This window comes from Vigna unguiculata, chromosome 7 (genome assembly GCF_037176805.1).
Source record: "Vigna unguiculata cultivar grain cowpea cultivar isolate G323 ecotype 2 chromosome 7, ASM3717680v1, whole genome shotgun sequence".
NCBI lineage: Eukaryota > Viridiplantae > Streptophyta > Magnoliopsida > Fabales > Fabaceae > Vigna > Vigna unguiculata.
In genome coordinates, this window is record NC_140798.1 from 15362837 (window position 1) to 15380372 (window position 17536).

Here is a 17536-nt window from a genome sequence, read left to right on the forward strand (position 1 = left end):
TCAATAGAGAAACATAAGATATAAAAAAACCTACATAAAATAAAATAAACATAAGGTTAAAAATCGTGGAAAGGTACGACAATTTAAAATTTTTTAAATAATATAAATAAGAAAATCGTTTCGAAAAAGATCACGTCAACAAACAATTAATTACAAAATAATTATTTAAATTTAACAAACAAATTATAGAGATTGTACAAAAATAATACCTATTAAGAGTGTATTTAGTAAAAGTATGTTGATTTTTATCGGTATAGAAAAAGTTATACAAAAAGATATAAGATATATGAAGAAGTGATTTTAATATTATTGACATATGATATTTACTATTATGCTACAATGTAAGTGTAGTGAAAAAGCAAATGATAGCATGGACATATTTTGTCTAATCTATTAATTCTGATATACAATCCCATCGAGAACTTTTGTTCTTACTTTGAACTTCTGAAGCATGAAAATTAGCATAGTAGCTGGCCATCTTTTTTGAATAAAATTGCTTCCTTTTTTTCGGAATTGCAACACTGCCTAATACAACAATGTCAACTTTGTTTGAAATCAACATATCTGAGTAATACAAGTAAAAAAAATACATAATTGAGTAAACCACCAAAATAACATATATAAAAAAAATTAACTGGATTTAAGTGATAACCTCTCTTCATCAGAAGTCAATTTTGTAATGAAGGGAAAGTAATAGCAACTATAAAAACTCCATAACAATGTAATCAGTGTTTAATGTATAACAACAATGACACATAAAAAAACAAAACATCAAAATAAAAATGTCATCACAAAATCTTTTTCGTCTCTTCATGAGAATTGAACTTTGCAACAATCTAAACTCCATAACAATGGAAGACATGTTTAATCAAAACATGTGAATCATCAAAACATGTAAATAATAGAATGTTGTACTGCAATATGCTTTAGAGTAAAACATAAGCTTGATACTCTAAAAAGAAACAACAGAGAATAAATGTAAGATTTATATGCTAAACAACCAATCCCACTTTAGGTTTGCTAGTTTTAATTTATTGTCTTGAATGCATATACAAATGAAGATAAATCCATTAATAGTGAAGCATTTCCTTCTACAATTAATAAGCACCTTTCTCAGGTAATAGAAACCAATAAAAGATTACACAAGCCACAAAACAATAATTTTCAAACAGTATTATGGTGCCAAGAAATCAACAAACACAAGTCATGCATGTGAAAACAAACTTATAATTATATCTTTGAATCAACAATACAACAATAACAAAAATCAATACAACATATTAAAGGCATTCCATTATCAATTTAATTCAACTATGGAATCTGCTTTTGAGTTTTATTACCTTTAAAATTTGGTTAGCATTATCAACTACTTCTTGGACTCTGCTTATCTCAATGCAATATTCAGAACTAATTCACATGATTTGCTTATTAGTTAAGTTGGCCACAGTTTCTGCAAGAAATTGTGAAAATGCAGGTCTTGGCCACAGAAATTATGAATGCATTTAAACAAAAATAAACCTGAAATCTTTGCATTTCTTGAAAGTTGAGGTCCAATCAGATCAAACTTCAACACACATTAAGAATAAAAGCTCAAATTACATCCTGGATGGAGAAAAGTAATTTTATCAAACATCATAATAATATTTAGAATATTTCTGTGATATGTTTTACACACAGAAAGAAAGAAGTGGTCGCTTACTTGTCATCAAAAACTAGAATCCGCAATCCTCGTCATGATAAAGGTATCTTCTTAGAGTATCTACCTCGGCCTTGCCTCCTGTAAAGACTTCTTGTATCTTATTCTTTGTTAGTGAAGGCATAAACCAAAAAAAAATCTACAAAAACAATGTACACAAACAAAAAAAAACCAAAACCTGAGTTAGAAGAAACAAAAAAGAAATGTAAACAAAGCTGCAATCATTGAGATTCAGAAAAGAAAAATTTAGGGTTTCAAAATGAAAAGTGAAGAGATCAAAATAGAAAGTATGATTCGAAGAAGATATGAGAAAGAAATGGTAGGGTTTGAGGCGACAAAGAAGTGGAGAGGGTTTGAGTCGACAGAGACGTCGATAGGGTTTTAGGCAGTAGAGAGGTCGAAAGCGTTTGAGACGAAAGAGAGGTGGAAAGCGTTTGAGGCGGAAGAAAGGTCAAGAGCATTTGAGTCGGAAGAGAGGTGGAGAGCGTTTGAGGCGGAAGAGAGGTGGAGAGAGTTTGAGGCGGCAGAGAGGTGGATAGGGTTTGAGGCGGCAGAGAGATGGAGAGTGCGAAAGACAGGGTAGGGTTCGAGAGATGAAAAGTGAAGAGAGTTTTTGAAAAAAGTGAGAAAGAGTGGTTGAGAAGACACGTGTAAATATTTCTTTAAGAGGTAAAAAATTTTGAATTCTAAAATGAAAGAATGCCTTAGAAGATGACACGTGTAAAATTTTGCTTTTTGTGATCCTTTCAATTGTATTATATATATATATATATATATACACACACACATATATACACACACACACACACACACACACACACATATATATATATATATATATATATATATATATATATATATATGGGACACCTTTGTTTTTAGCACACTTTGGTCATTTTTGGAGACATATGAGACACCTTCTTGGTCTCCTTTAGTGTTAGAATGAAATTAGCCTTGCACACACCATAATTAGCTTTTTTGTCTCTCATTTTTGTAACCTTATTTTGACCTAGTTTCTAGAAGCTAGGGTTAGGTTTTTGTAGAGACATCCTTAGGTATCTTTTATTTCCATAGTGGCCCCTAAACTCTTCTATATAAGAGGTGCTCCTAGACATGTAAAAGAGTTGAACATTTTGAAGTAAAAACACTCTTGTGTCTCAATCATTTGTGACAGTTTCCTCCCTAGGGAATGAATACTTTTAAGCCCTATCTTGCATAGCAAGTGGCAACACACATCCACTCATCTTCAAGGTTGCCATGACTTCTACCCTAGCTTTTTAGTGGCGTGCTTCTCACATTTCTACCATTCCTTTCCTTTCCATTTTATGCTTTCTTCTTTCTTTAATTATTCTTGGTTTTCTATGGTTTATGTGCATTCCATTTCCTTTTTGTTTTGAATCAATCCATCATCTTCTTCTCTTGAGCTTTGTGAAAGGAACCTTCACATCTAGATAGCATGCTATCTTAATGTCCAATGGGGATTTCACTTACCTTTTTTAATCAACTCACACCATATTCAATAATCTAAAAAAAAAACAAGATAATCCTTCATCAATATATATATATATATATATATATATATATATGTATATATATATATATATATATATATATATATACATGGTTGTTTCTCCAAGCAAGGTGGTGCAAAGCAAGGTGGAGAACCTCAATGGATGTGGAAGCTTGATGGAATGGTTGATAGGGTGCGCATATGGTGAAAGGTGGAATGGTGTTTTGGGTGCTCTGAAGAGAAGTTGGGTCAACTCAAGAGGAATGTGGCTAGAGGAACCTAAAGGGGATGCTCTAAACTTGACTTTGGAAGCAAGTAAATGGCTAAATATTTTGACAACATTTCATTACTAATCTCAAAGTGATTTTTTACAATGGGAGAAGGCCTTTACTTATAGGTCAAGAAACCATAAAATGTGTCCCCAAAAAGGAGAAACAAAATCCTAATTATTAACTTGGGGACCAAGGGAGACAATGTGCCAATGATGCCTTTCCAAATAGCAAGAGAATGTGTCTCACAAAAGAGAAGAAAAAGAAACTTGGAGACTCCTCCTCCTAAGGGGCTCACATGGGTGATAAAGCCTTTTAGTCACGTAAGACCTTAGTAAAAATCTAAATTTCCCCTAAAATGCAATATAGGGCCAACCTTGGTATCAATCCTTGAAAACAACAATTTAGATATGTAAATGCTTGTATATAAATTGTGGTGGGGAGAATTTAACTTGTAAACTAATCTAAACTATATGCTGATATGTAATGCATGAATTAGAACATAATCTACTTCCTAATTTAACTAGAACTACATGAATAGGATGAATGGATGAATGTAATAAAAGTAATAGATTAAGGTATTTACAATGAAAGCATGTAGAACTTGAATTAAATGATTAAAAGCCACTAATACATGTATTTTAAATTAGACAAAACCTAAAGAAGTGAAAAAGATCAACTAAAATCAACAAATTTGCAATTTCATACAAAAGAGTGGTATGTTCATGTGTAAACACATGGCATATTTGAATTTTGCTATGAAAGGAAGTAAAAGATGAAGTAATAATGCAAAACACTTTAGTTTGACTCTAATTGAATATAGAAATTAAAATGAATCCAATTGATGAACTACACACAAAGATCACAAAATTAGAACCCTAGGTACATGAACATTGATGCTACGCAGATTCAAAATCGCATTTGTTTGTTTGATATTTTTGAATTAGTTACCAATGCTTCAAAACAACTTGAGGAATGAATAAGAACTTAACACGAGCACAAGCACAAGCTTAAAACGCAAAATCAAAATTTACGAATCCTAGGTTAACTAACATTAACAAGTAAAAAGAATTACCTATCTAAGTGTTTGGTTCAATGATCTTGATTAACAACACGAATTTGAAAGTGAAAATAGGTTGATAATTACTTTTTTTAATAATTACTCCTATTGCTAAACCAAATCAATTACAACATACAACCATCAAGAATCATGGAAAAACCAAGAATTCACAATGGCTTAATATGAAGAGCCTTTAACTCTATGTACATCACAAAATCTGTTCCAATTAATCACGTTTGGAAGTGAAGCAGTGCTAAATTATAGTATTTTAGAAACACTAAGTTATAGCCATGAATCCACAACCTAAACCTAGTAAGTTTCGAAAGAAATCTTAATCAAATCATAGAATTGAAGAAAACTTCAAAGAAAAAACATATCAAGGGTATCTCTTGAAGAAGTACTTCATATGGGACTTTCTTATTAGTAACGTTTTTAAATCTATAATTATACTAAAGGGTATATCCTAGTATTGTACACATTATATGCTCTAAATGCTATATTTATTTAAGATGTGGGTATGTAGTGTCAAGATGATGTGGATTCATTTTAGAACTACATATAGCATGATACTTTGAAATTTTCTATGTAATCATTAACTTTTTGGTACATATGTATGGACAATATTTATAACAAAGTATTATCCTAAAATGGGGACCATTTAACAACAAAAATAAGGAAGATTATCATATATTCTAATACAAGAGACTATATGAATTACAAATAGTGGTGAGGAATATTAGGAAGGTATGTAAAGAAGGAAAGCAGGGTGATTGGTTTAACAAAAAATATAGCATGGAAAATAGGATCTTGAAAAATGATAAGGTATTGGAAGGACACATGGGTAGGAAACATACCCTTGAGAGAGAGATATCAAAGGTTGTAGGAGAACTAAAATAATAAGAAAGCAACATTGGAGGTTTTAGGGAGATAGCAAAAAAAAAAAAGTGAGAATGAAGATTGGAATGGAGAAGAGAGAACTTAGAGTGGGAGACTAATATACATTCTCATTGATGTAGGAAATGAAAAATCACACATTGAGGAAGGAACAAGAGGATGAGTGGTATTGGAAGGATGATGAGACATAATGTTACACTGTTAAATCCATTTATAAGTTTTTAAAGGAACAAGGCTAACATTGAAGAAGGAAAAATGTATGACATGGTTTGGAAATTAGTGTTTTATATTGTACACAACACCTAGCATGGAAAATGTTCATAATAGGGTAGTTATGAAGTATAATTTAGGTAAAAAAGGAATCCCTATAGGATGTAAGTTATGTGTAATATATGGAGAGAAGGATGAAAATGTTAGTAATTTATTCTTTACATATAGGATATCAGGGTGTGTTTGGGACATGTGTAACAGTTGGATTAGTGTGACACAATGATAAAGGATTGATCCCTACCAAGGATGATGGCCCATGGCACATGCTTAGAAGAAAGGGAGTTCCTTGATCCCTTCCTTTGCTTTTATTTTCTTTAGTTTAAAATTCCATTAAGTTGGCTTGGTTGACTATTTTTAAGTTAACTTGTTGACCTTGACTTTTGGTTGACTTTTTGACTCAAAAGATTAGCTTAACCTTAAACCAACATGCTAATAAATTCCTTAACTTGCTTTTTAGGAATAAGAAATGAGGAGGACCACATAGGAGACACTTGGCGTCCTAAGGAAGAGAGAGAAGGAACAAGACTTTCTAGAAGCATCTAGAAAGGGGAGGCCCACATGCCTTGGACACCAAGCCTTCTAGAATGTTCTAGAACCTTCCTTTAGGAGCCTTGGCCATGAAGACTTGCCACCTAGATGGCTTGGACGAAAATTCACCCATGTGCACCCTAGGATGACCTACTTTCTAGAACATGCTAGGTTTCTTTTGTAATCCTTTAACTTAGTTGTTTTGCTAAGAGGCCCCTAGACTTGTCTATTTAAGGGGACCTCTAACACTTGTACAAGGGTTGAACATTTTGGAGAATTTATACACTTTGTGTTTCAACCTTTTGTGAGAGTATTCCTCCTTAGGGAGTGGAGTTCTTTCAAGCCTTATCTTGCCTTGGCAAGTGGCGGCATACACCACTCATCTTCAAGGTTGCCATGGCTTCTTCTAGCCTAGCCTTGTAGTGGCGTGAATCCTCCATTCCTCCCCTTTCCCTTGCTTTTCATTTTATATTTCTTTACTCTTCTTGGTTTATATTGTTTCTATTATATGTTTTTCCTTTTGGTTTCTTACTCTCTATCAATCCATCCTCCTCCTCTCTAGAACCTTGGAAAGGAACCTTCACATCTAGATAGCTTGCTATCTTAATGTCCAGTTGGGATTTCCTTGGTTTTCTTAATCAATCATCACCATATTCATTAACCTTCTAAAAGGAACAAGATAATCCTACATCATTTGGTATCTAGAGCTTTGGTTTTCCTTGAATATGGTGTCACTAACACAAAAAAGGCCTTTAACGTCACTCCAATAACGTCTGCCTAAAAAAAGCCCAACGTTAAAAATGCGCGGTGGCATTTTTGTAAATAATGAGACATTTTTAACGTCTGCCCGCTCCACGTCAGACGTTACTTAACGTCTGTTCAAAAACGCCCCGACGTCACTCAAAAAAGGACGTCGGCCCCCAGCTCGACAGACGTCAAGGGACGTCGGACCAGCGCGCGCCAGACGTCACTTAACGTCGGCCCCCCCACCCCCGACGTCACTTAACGTCGGGCATAACACCCCCGACGATTGAATTTTACAGCTGACAGCTTAGACTCTTAGAACTCTCTGGTTTTGGCAGATACCATCTCCACCACATCTCTCATTCTTTCTTTTATTTTCTTTCCTTCATATCATCATGTATTCCATCAAAGCCATGGAGGGCTAAGCTTTTAGGGTTGATTCCACTGTAATTTCTTAAATGGATTCTGAGGTTAGATGAATTTATATGTTTTGTTATTTTGATTATTGTTGTGGTTTTTGTTTATCTATGTCCTTTGCTTCTTAATCGAATAGAAAATAATGATTTTAAATCTACATGCATGCTAATCATATGAATTAAAAGGTTTTTAAATTAAATTGAGACTTTACTTTGATTTTGTTTAGAAACTTTCATTTGATTAGATAAGTTTTTGCCAATAATTGAGACTTTAATTTGATTAGAGGTAATTACTTTAACTAAAATTAGTCAAGACTTTACTTTCATTAATTAAGTTTTCTATTTGGTAAAGAAACAAAGGAATAGACATGATTAGGCATAGTAAAATTAATTGAGACTGTACTTTGATTAAATTTACTATGGACAATCTAAACAATTCTTACTTTTAATTGAGACTGTACTTTGATTAAAAGTGAGGATGCCAACAAATGAATTGAGTCTTTACATTGATTTATTTGTAAATCAACAACAATAATTAATTTAACAATAATCTCTAGATAACCAATGAAGAATCTTATTTAGAAAAAGCAGTGGAATTGACCTATTTACTATTACTGTGTTTACAATCTTCCGTGTCATTTTCTTTGCATATCAAAACCCCCCTATTTTTATAGTTGCTAGTTTTAAATTGCATTTTTGAGAATCAAATATTTGAGATCAATTCCGTATTCGTTGTGAGACGACTCAGGGTTATCTTAACCCTAACTATTTTCTTCACTACAAACTGGCAATACTGAAGTTGCTAAAGTAGTGGTAATTTGATCGCCTAACGACAGCGATATCAAATTTGGCGCAGTTGCCGGGGAATACGGTTAGTATTTCTTTTATTTTGATTCTGTTTTTATTTATTTTATTTTATTTTATTTTTTATTTTTATTTTTATTTTTTATTTATTTTACGCATATACGTTTGATATAGTTTGTTATTTTGTAGTATCTAGTTTTCTGTTAATATATTCCAAGCAAATTTCTATTTTTGTTTTGATTAAGAATTTCTTTTAAGAAATTTTTTGAGACTAGTTTGGAAAACTCTGTCTAGGAAAGACTTGGTATTTAAGTTGTCCACTGTGACGCACCTCTCTTTCCTGGGAGTAGACCCAACGACATCTTAACTCATTTCTTTCTTGAAATCTTTCTCCAAAACAAGAATAGGAAGAAAAAAAAACACACAGGGAAACACTTTCAGGTGGACTGCATAGTGCATGACTCGGGCCAATCCGGGTCAATTTTATCAACTTGATTCAGAACTTGAAAGGAACTTGCGTAAATCACGTAGGAGACTTGAACTCAGGTGTTCTACTGAAGGAGCACCATCATCATCTGAACCTACCACTGAAAGTGTACCACTAGAATCACCTCCGGTGATTAACATATCTTCTGATCCATCACCTGAACCAGAAATTCAAGAAGATAGAATGGAAGAAAGAACAATAAGAGAGTTGGCTTCGCCGGATGCAGCAATTACACAAAACATGTGCATCCAATATCCAGATGGAGAATGTGAGCTTAAGTCTGGGTTAATCCATCTTTTACCCAAATTCCATGGATTAGCAGGAGAAGACCCATACCATCACTTGAAGGAATTTCATGTTGTTTGTTCATCCATGAGACCTACAACAGTGACAGAGGAACATATCAAGCTTAAGGCTTTTCCATTCTCATTGCAAGATGCCGCTAAGAATTGGTTATACTGCCTTCCGCCAGGATCCATCAATACCTGGGAGACTCTGAAAATATTATTTTTGGAAAAGTTTTTTCCAGCATCTAGAGTTGCTGCTATTCGCAAAGATATTTATGGGATAAGGCAACAAGAAAGAGAAAGTCTTCACGAGTATTGGGAGAGATTCAAAAAGTTGTGTGCTTCCTGTCCTCATCACCAAATAAACGAGCATCTCCTCATTCAATACTTTTATGAGGGATTGAGTATCATGGATAGACAAATGATAGATGCTGCAAGTGGAGGGTCATTGGTGGACAAAACGCCAACAAATGCAAGACAATTGATTGAAACTATGGCATCGAACCATCAACAATTTTCCACAAGGAGTAATTCTATAACTCTATTGAAGGGAACCCATGGAGTAGAAGCTTCATATCTTGCAGATCACAAGAAATTAGAAGGGAAGTTGGATGACTTAGCAGCCATGGTAAGGACCTTGACAGACTTACAGAAAAAGCCTATCCCTTCTACTTTATGTGGAATTTGTGCTTCTACTAATCATCCTACAGAGGCTTGTTCTATGTTAAAAGAGACAGGGACATTAGACAATGAACAACCTCAGGCATATGCTGCAAACATCTATGGCAATAATAGATCACCTCGGGAGCAATACAACCATGATTTTTCCTCTAACAAGTACAACCCAGATTGGAAGGAATATCCCAGCCAGAAATGGGGAAATCAACAGCCTCAACACCAACAAGTCTATGTTCCACCTCAACAGAGGCAACAACCACAACCAGCTGCAACCTCTGGTGATTCAAACATGGAAGCAATGATGAAAATGATGGCTGACATGATGAAGGGACAAATTAATGAGTTGAAACAGACGATGGAAGCAACCAATCAGAATTTGCAAAATCAGATTGGACAAATGGCAAATGAGTTAAATCAGATGAAGTCTCAACAAGGCTTAAGCAATTTGCCTGCACAAACTGTAATCAACCCGCGAAATGTAAGTGCTATTACTTTAAGATCGGGTAAGCAAATACAAGGTCTTGGGGATGCCCAAGAAGATGAAGATAAGGACAATGAAGTTGTACCTAATGATGAAAGAGGAAGATCAGATGAAGCAACACAAGCAACATCTGAGATGCCTGCACCCAGTGATAACTCCAGGTTGGTATCCCCTAATACTTCCTCTGAAAATCCTTCTCCTTATTCTCCTCCTCCTCCCTATCCAAACCGTTTGAAACCAAAAACTAAAAAGATGGAGGAGTTAGACAAAGAAATCCTGAATACTTTCAAGAAAGTGGAGATAAACATTCCTTTGTTGGATGTTGTGAGACAAATTCCTAAATACGCCAAGTTTCTCAAAGAATTATGTACACATAAAAGGCGTATTATGGACAAAGAGGTAGTGAACATGGGAAGAAACGTCTCTAGCTTAATCAAGAAGCCTGCAGTCAGAATGCCGCAAAAGTGTAAGGATCCAGGTATGTTTTCTGTTCCCTGCATTATAGGAAGTACTAAGTTTGACAATGCTATGTTAGATTTAGGAGCTTCCATTAATGTAATGCCTTTATCTGTTTTTACTTCACTTCATCTTGGACCTCTTAAGTCTACTGGTGTGGTCATTCAATTGGCAAACCGTAGCACAGTTAACCCTGCAGGTGTGCTAGAAGATGTGCTTGTCCGTGTGGACAAGTTAATTTTTCCTGTAGATTTCTACATCTTGGATATGAAGGATGATGAAGGAATGGGTTCAACCACAATTATCTTGGGAAGACCATTCATGATGACAGCACGTACCAAGATAGACGTGCATGCAGGATCCTTGACTATGGAGATAGGAGATGAGAAGGTGCAGTTCAACGTGCTAGAAGCCATGAAGCACCCAATTGAAGACCATTCTTTGTTTTGCATTGATTTATTGAGTAATGTAGTGAACAATTATGCTTTTGGACTTTTGGACGTTTTATCTGGTTTTTCTTCTTCTTTGGATTTTTCTTTTTCGAATATTTCGGGCTCAATTTTAGACGAAAGAGAAAATTGCAAAACAGGTGATGTTGAGGACGCGGTGTCACTATTTGATACCTCTGTGGCGTCCAAGTGTGATGCTGAGGTGGCTGAAATTACCTTAGGCAATAAAATGTTGCCATCTGTGGAACAGCCACCCACTTTGGAGTTGAAACCTTTACCATCTCATTTGAAATATGTTTATCTTAAGAGAGATGGGAAACTCCCTGTTATTATATCTGCCTTGCTTACTGACGAGCAGGAACAAAAGCTATTGCAGGTTATCAAAGATCACAAGCGAGCAATAGGCTGGACTTTGGCAGATATTCCTGGTATTAGTCCTTCTTTCTGCATGCACAGAATACTCTTGGAGGAGGATGCTAAGCCAGTGAGGCAACCTCAGAGGAGACTGAATCCTCAGCTGATGGAGGTTGTGAAGAAAGAAGTCACCAAGTTGCTACAAGCAGGTATTATATATCCTATTTCTGACAGCACTTGGGTGAGTCCTGTACATGTGGTCCCCAAGAAATCTGGGATCACCGTGGTCAAGAATGAGAAGAACGAGTTCATTCCTACTCGTATTCAGAATAGCTGGAGGGTCTGTATTGATTATAGAAGACTAAACCAGGCCACCAGGAAGGACCACTTTCCTTTACCATTCATGGACCAGATGTTAGATCGATTGGCAGGTAAGTCTCATTACTGTTTTCTTGATGGATTCTCTGGGTATTTTCAGATTTGTATTGCCCCAGAGGATCAACATAAGACTACTTTTACTTGTCCATTCGGTACATATGCTTATAGGAAAATGCCATTTGGCCTTTGCAATGCTCCTGGAACATTTCAGCGATGTATGATGAGTATTTTTACAGATTTGTTGGAGCATTGTATTGAGGTTTTTATGGATGATTTTAGTGTATATGGTTCATCTTTTGATCATTGCTTGTCTAATCTTGCTAGAGTCTTGGAGAGATGTGAAGAAACTAACCTTGTTCTAAATTTTGAAAAATGTCATTTTATGGTGGAACAAGGTATAGTTTTAGGTCACGTTGTTTCCAAGAATGGTATATCTGTAGATCCTGCTAAAATTGATATTATTTCACAATTGCCTTACCCCTCTTCTGTGAAAGAGGTTCGATCTTTTCTTGGACATGCAGGATTTTACAGGAGGTTTATCAAGGACTTCAGCAAGATAGCCAACCCTCTCTCCAATTTGTTGCAAAAGGATATAGTATTTGACTTTGGAGAGAGGTGCAAAGATGCGTTTGATACATTGAAAAAGGCGCTTACCACCACTCCTATCATCCAGCCACCTGACTGGACATTACCGTTCGAGTTGATGTGTGATGCATCAAACTTTGCAGTAGGAGCGGTGCTTGCACAAAAAGATGGGAAGCTATCACATGTGATATATTATGCTTCCAGAACGTTGGACACAGCGTAGGCTAACTACACCACGATTGAGAAGGAATTATTGGCTATTGTGTTTGCCTTGGACAAATTCAGATCGTATATATTTGGTTCCAAGGTAATTGTTTATACTGATCATGCAGCATTAAAATTCCTTCTGAAGAAAGCAGATTCAAAACCAAGGTTGATCAGATGGATGCTACTGCTCCAAGAGTTTGACATTGAGATTCTAGACAGAAGTGGAGCACATAACTTAGTAGCCGATCATCTTAGCAGGATTGAAAATGGAGAAGATAACATTCCTATTAAGGATGACTTTCTTGATGAAGTCCTCCTAGCATTGACTGCTGTGAAAGGTATGTTTCCTGAACCTTGGTTTGCTGACATTGTTAATTATTTGGTTGTTTCTGCTATTCCTCCTTCCTTCTCCAAATATGAAAGAATCAAGCTAAAAAGTGAGGCAAAGTACTATATCTGGGAAGACCCAATCTTATGGCGCATTGGTAGTGACCAAGTCATAAGGAGGTGTGTTCCAGATATCGAGATACCTCATGTGCTTGAGTTCTGTCATTCATCTCCTTTTGGTGGACATTATGGCACACAAAGAACAGGTAGGAAGGTGTTGGATTGTGGATTATATTGGCCTACCATTTTTAAAGATGCACAGAGGGTATATGAAAATTGTGAGCAGTGCCAAAGGGCAGCCAGATCCATTACAAGAAGGGATGAAATGCCTCAACAACCCATGCTATATTGTGAGGTATTTGATATTTTGGGTATTGATTTTATGGGTCCTTTTCCTCCTTCTAAGGAAGAATCTTCAGCAAGAACTTTTAAAGTTAATGGGCATCGTCTTCGGATATTCAATGAAAATCAAGATATGCTGAATAAGACGATGGATGGGATGAACTTGACTTCTCCCTCATACCTTCCACCTTGAGGAGGTAAGTACACTTCATACTTTTTCTTTGCATTTTATACATATTGAATACATTGAGGACAATGCATGGATAAAGTGTGGGGGTGTGGGGAGATTTCCCCCTTTTCTGTTTTTGTTTTCTATTTGTTTTGTTTTTCCTTTTCTAATTTTGTTTTCTGTTTGTTTTTATTTTAAAAAAAAAGTTTCTGTTTTCAATAAAACATATTGACATTGGATTTTTGGATTTGATTTACTAATTGGAACGATCATAATTCTGGGAAAATAAGAGTCATGTGCTATGAATGGATTATTTCTGTGATTTACTGATTGAGTTGATTTGAGAGTTTTTGGAATAAATCTTTTGTGAAAGAGTTTTTGACCTTGTGAGTTTTGAGCTTTATTGTAAGGATGAACTACCATGTGTCATTCCTATTTTTCTTGTGTGATTTGCTCATGTCTTGTTGGTACTTAAATGTTTAGCTTGATTTTGTTGTTTTGCATCTTAGGTGAAAATGCATGATTTGATATGACTGAGGCATTTCTTGTTTTAGCTACTTGGCCAAATAAGCTAACCATGACATTGATCCATTGGTAGCCCCTTGAGCTTAAACCTCTTTTTTTTTTTCTTGTTTTGATCATATTGTTAAACCTTAAAAAAGAAAAAGACCATGTTTGTCCTTAGGAAGAAAGAAGGAGCTAGTGGATTATGTTGAGATTGGTTGAGGAATAAAGTGTGGGGGTGAGTATTTCCCCCACAAAGTTGTAAAAATGGCAAAAGGAAAATAATTGTTAATGACAGAGTGTTGTAATGAAAAATAATTGCTGTCTGAAAAAGAGCAACAAAGGATAAAAGAAAAAAAAAATTGTTTTTGAAACTATGCTCTATAACTCTTTCTTCCTTACTATTTCAAAAACACACAAATCCTAAAGTTTTTCCTACCTTTGCCTTGGCCTCATTATAACCTGTGAAAAGTCCTCATGATTTTTGAATGCATGTTTTCTGAAAGCTGTGAATATTAGAGTCTTGCTAAGCATTGAGAGTATTTACTTGCATGGGTATTTTGAGTGAAAACACAAGCCAAAACACTTGAGCGAATCTTGGTGAGAAAATATACATTTGACTTGAGTGTTTCTCTTTCATATTTGATTATCTTGTAAACTCAAAAGATTAACTCATGTGTGAAAAACAGAATATTATCCATTTGTTTGTGCATGACAACATGGTTTCTAGAAGATTGATCTGTTTCCATTGGTATTCATTTCTTTAATCCACTGAAAATATGGAATAAAAGACCTCAGAAAAAAGAGTTTCGAAATTATTCAATTTTGCCCAGGAGTGCAAAAGGATAAGTGTGGGTGTGTGATGAGTTCAAATTTTTGCCCTCATTTAATATTTAAATTTGGGGATTTAATTGAATTTTCTGTGCTTAAAGATTGATTTAATTAGGATTTGTGATTATTGGATTTATTGAGTAAGTTTGGTAAAAGTGGCGTAAAAATTGATTTTAGTTGCATAAAATATTATTGGATATTCTAACGTTTGTTGATGCAACTGGAATTCATTTTTGGTCAATTAATAATGTGATTTTGAAATATTCAAAGTTACAAAATAAGTCCAAAATCAAGAAATTCTGAAAAAGAATAAATCAGGAGCTAAATGCACCCCCAGATTTTATTTGCACACTCCTTTCTAAAGTGGACCACCAAAAACCTGTTCTGCACCCCCAGTTTTCACTAAGTTGCACCCCTCCTACCACTTAAAACTCCACTCAACCAGATTATGCCATGTGGCAATCCCCACCTCTTAAAATTAGCCAACCAAAGCAAGCCACGTGGCAACAATCCTTGCACTAACAAGTTGTCCAATGGAAGGCTGCCACGTCATCATCTTCATCTCCCAAAACCCTAACCCTAATTTTCTTCTCTCCTTTCACCACCATGGCAGCCGCCGCCGCGCCAACCTCGCCGACCACCACGCCGCTGCAGCAGTGTCGCCACTGTTCCGTCACCACCTTCACGCCGGAAAACGCAGGAGCAAAACCAGCGGCAGCAGCAACCAGAACAGCAACAACCTCCGCGCGCCACCACCATCTTCTCGCTTTCGCGTCACCGGCGACGTACCAGTCACAGCACCCGCGTTCCGCAGCCACCGCGACGCCCCACCATCGCGTCCATCTTCTCGCGCAGAACGCACCTGCACCTGTTCGTAACACCACCGCGTCGCATTCCAATCCCAGCTTCCTCCTCCATCTCAGCCATGGCAGCCGCGCGCAACACCGCCAGCGCGACCTGCGCAGCTCCGTCAGCCACCACCAGCAGCCACACTCGTCTCTGCACTGTTGCAGATCGTGAAGGAAGAAAAAAACGCAGCAGTGCCGCCACTGTTCCGTCACCACCGCGTCGCGCCACGCTCGCCGGAGAAGAAGCTGGAGCAGCCGCCGTCAGCCGCGCAGCCAAGGAGAAGAGTGTGAGAGTGAAACCCTAATTCTGGAGAGAGAATCTGCACTGCCATGTGTCAGCATCTGATAGGCAGTCAACTGGTCAAACTCTGGTCAAACTCTTGTCAAACTGGTCAAACTCTGGTCAAATTCTGGTCAATTTTGTAAAAATGCTTAAATAAGAGGGGCAGAATTGGAAATTGGACAGAAATTGAGTTGCTAATTAATTAAATAAAAATGAAAGAATTTAGCAACTGACAGATAAAGCCCAAAGTCCAGTTGAAGCCTACATAAAGAGACTTAAGGGAGCAGAAACGACGATTGAATTTTACAGCTGACAGCTTAGACTCTTAGAACTCTCTGGTTTTGGCAGATACCATCTCCACCACATCTCTCATTCTTTCTTTTATTTTCTTTCCTTCATATCATCATGTATTCCATCAAAGCCATGGAGGGCTAAGCTTTTAGGGTTGATTCCACTGTAATTTCTTAAATGGATTCTGAGGTTAGATGAATTTATATGTTTTGTTATTTTGATTATTGTTGTGGTTTTTGTTTATCTATGTCCTTTGCTTCTTAATCGAATAGAAAATAATGATTTTAAATCTACATGCATGCTAATCATATGAATTAAAAGGTTTTTAAATTAAATTGAGACTTTACTTTGATTTTGTTTAGAAACTTTCATTTGATTAGATAAGTTTTTGCCAATAATTGAGACTTTAATTTGATTAGAGGTAATTACTTTAACTAAAATTAGTCAAGACTTTACTTTCATTAATTAAGTTTTCTATTTGGTAAAGAAACAAAGGAATAGACATGATTAGGCATAGTAAAATTAATTGAGACTGTACTTTGATTAAATTTACTATGGACAATCTAAACAATTCTTACTTTTAATTGAGACTGTACTTTGATTAAAAGTGAGGATGCCAACAAATGAATTGAGTCTTTACATTGATTTATTTGTAAATCAACAACAATAATTAATTTAACAATAATCTCTAGATAACCAATGAAGAATCTTATTTAGAAAAAGCAGTGGAATTGACCTATTTACTATTACTGTGTTTACAATCTTCCGTGTCATTTTCTTTGCATATCAAAACCCCCTATTTTTATAGTTGCTAGTTTTAAATTGCATTTTTGAGAATCAAATATTTGAGATCAATTTCGTATTCGTTGTGAGACGACTCAGGGTTATCTTAACACTAACTATTTTCTTCACTACAAACTGGCAATACTGAAGTTGCTAAAGTAGTGGTAATTTGATTGCCTAACGACAGCGATATCACCTTGTCTTTGTAGCTATCTTTGAATGGTCCACATAAAAACAATGCTGGTAGAAACTGTTCACGATTTTAAAAGATTAAACTGCACCTGCTCAGTGGTCCAAAATTTACGTTATTGATGTCAAAAGAAAGCTCTGTTAGTATAGTTTTTAACAAAAAAAGAACCAATGCATTTGGAGTTTTGTGGAGAGAATTATGATTGAAATAGTGAGCAAAGGTCAGAGTTGCCGAGATCACCGCAAATCAACGTTTTTCAGGTTATGTTGGGCAGTTTTGGCTACCGTTTTTGTTACTCTTCTTAGTCCTAAATGTTGTTGGATAACATGTCTTTGTGTTCTTAATCATTGACCTT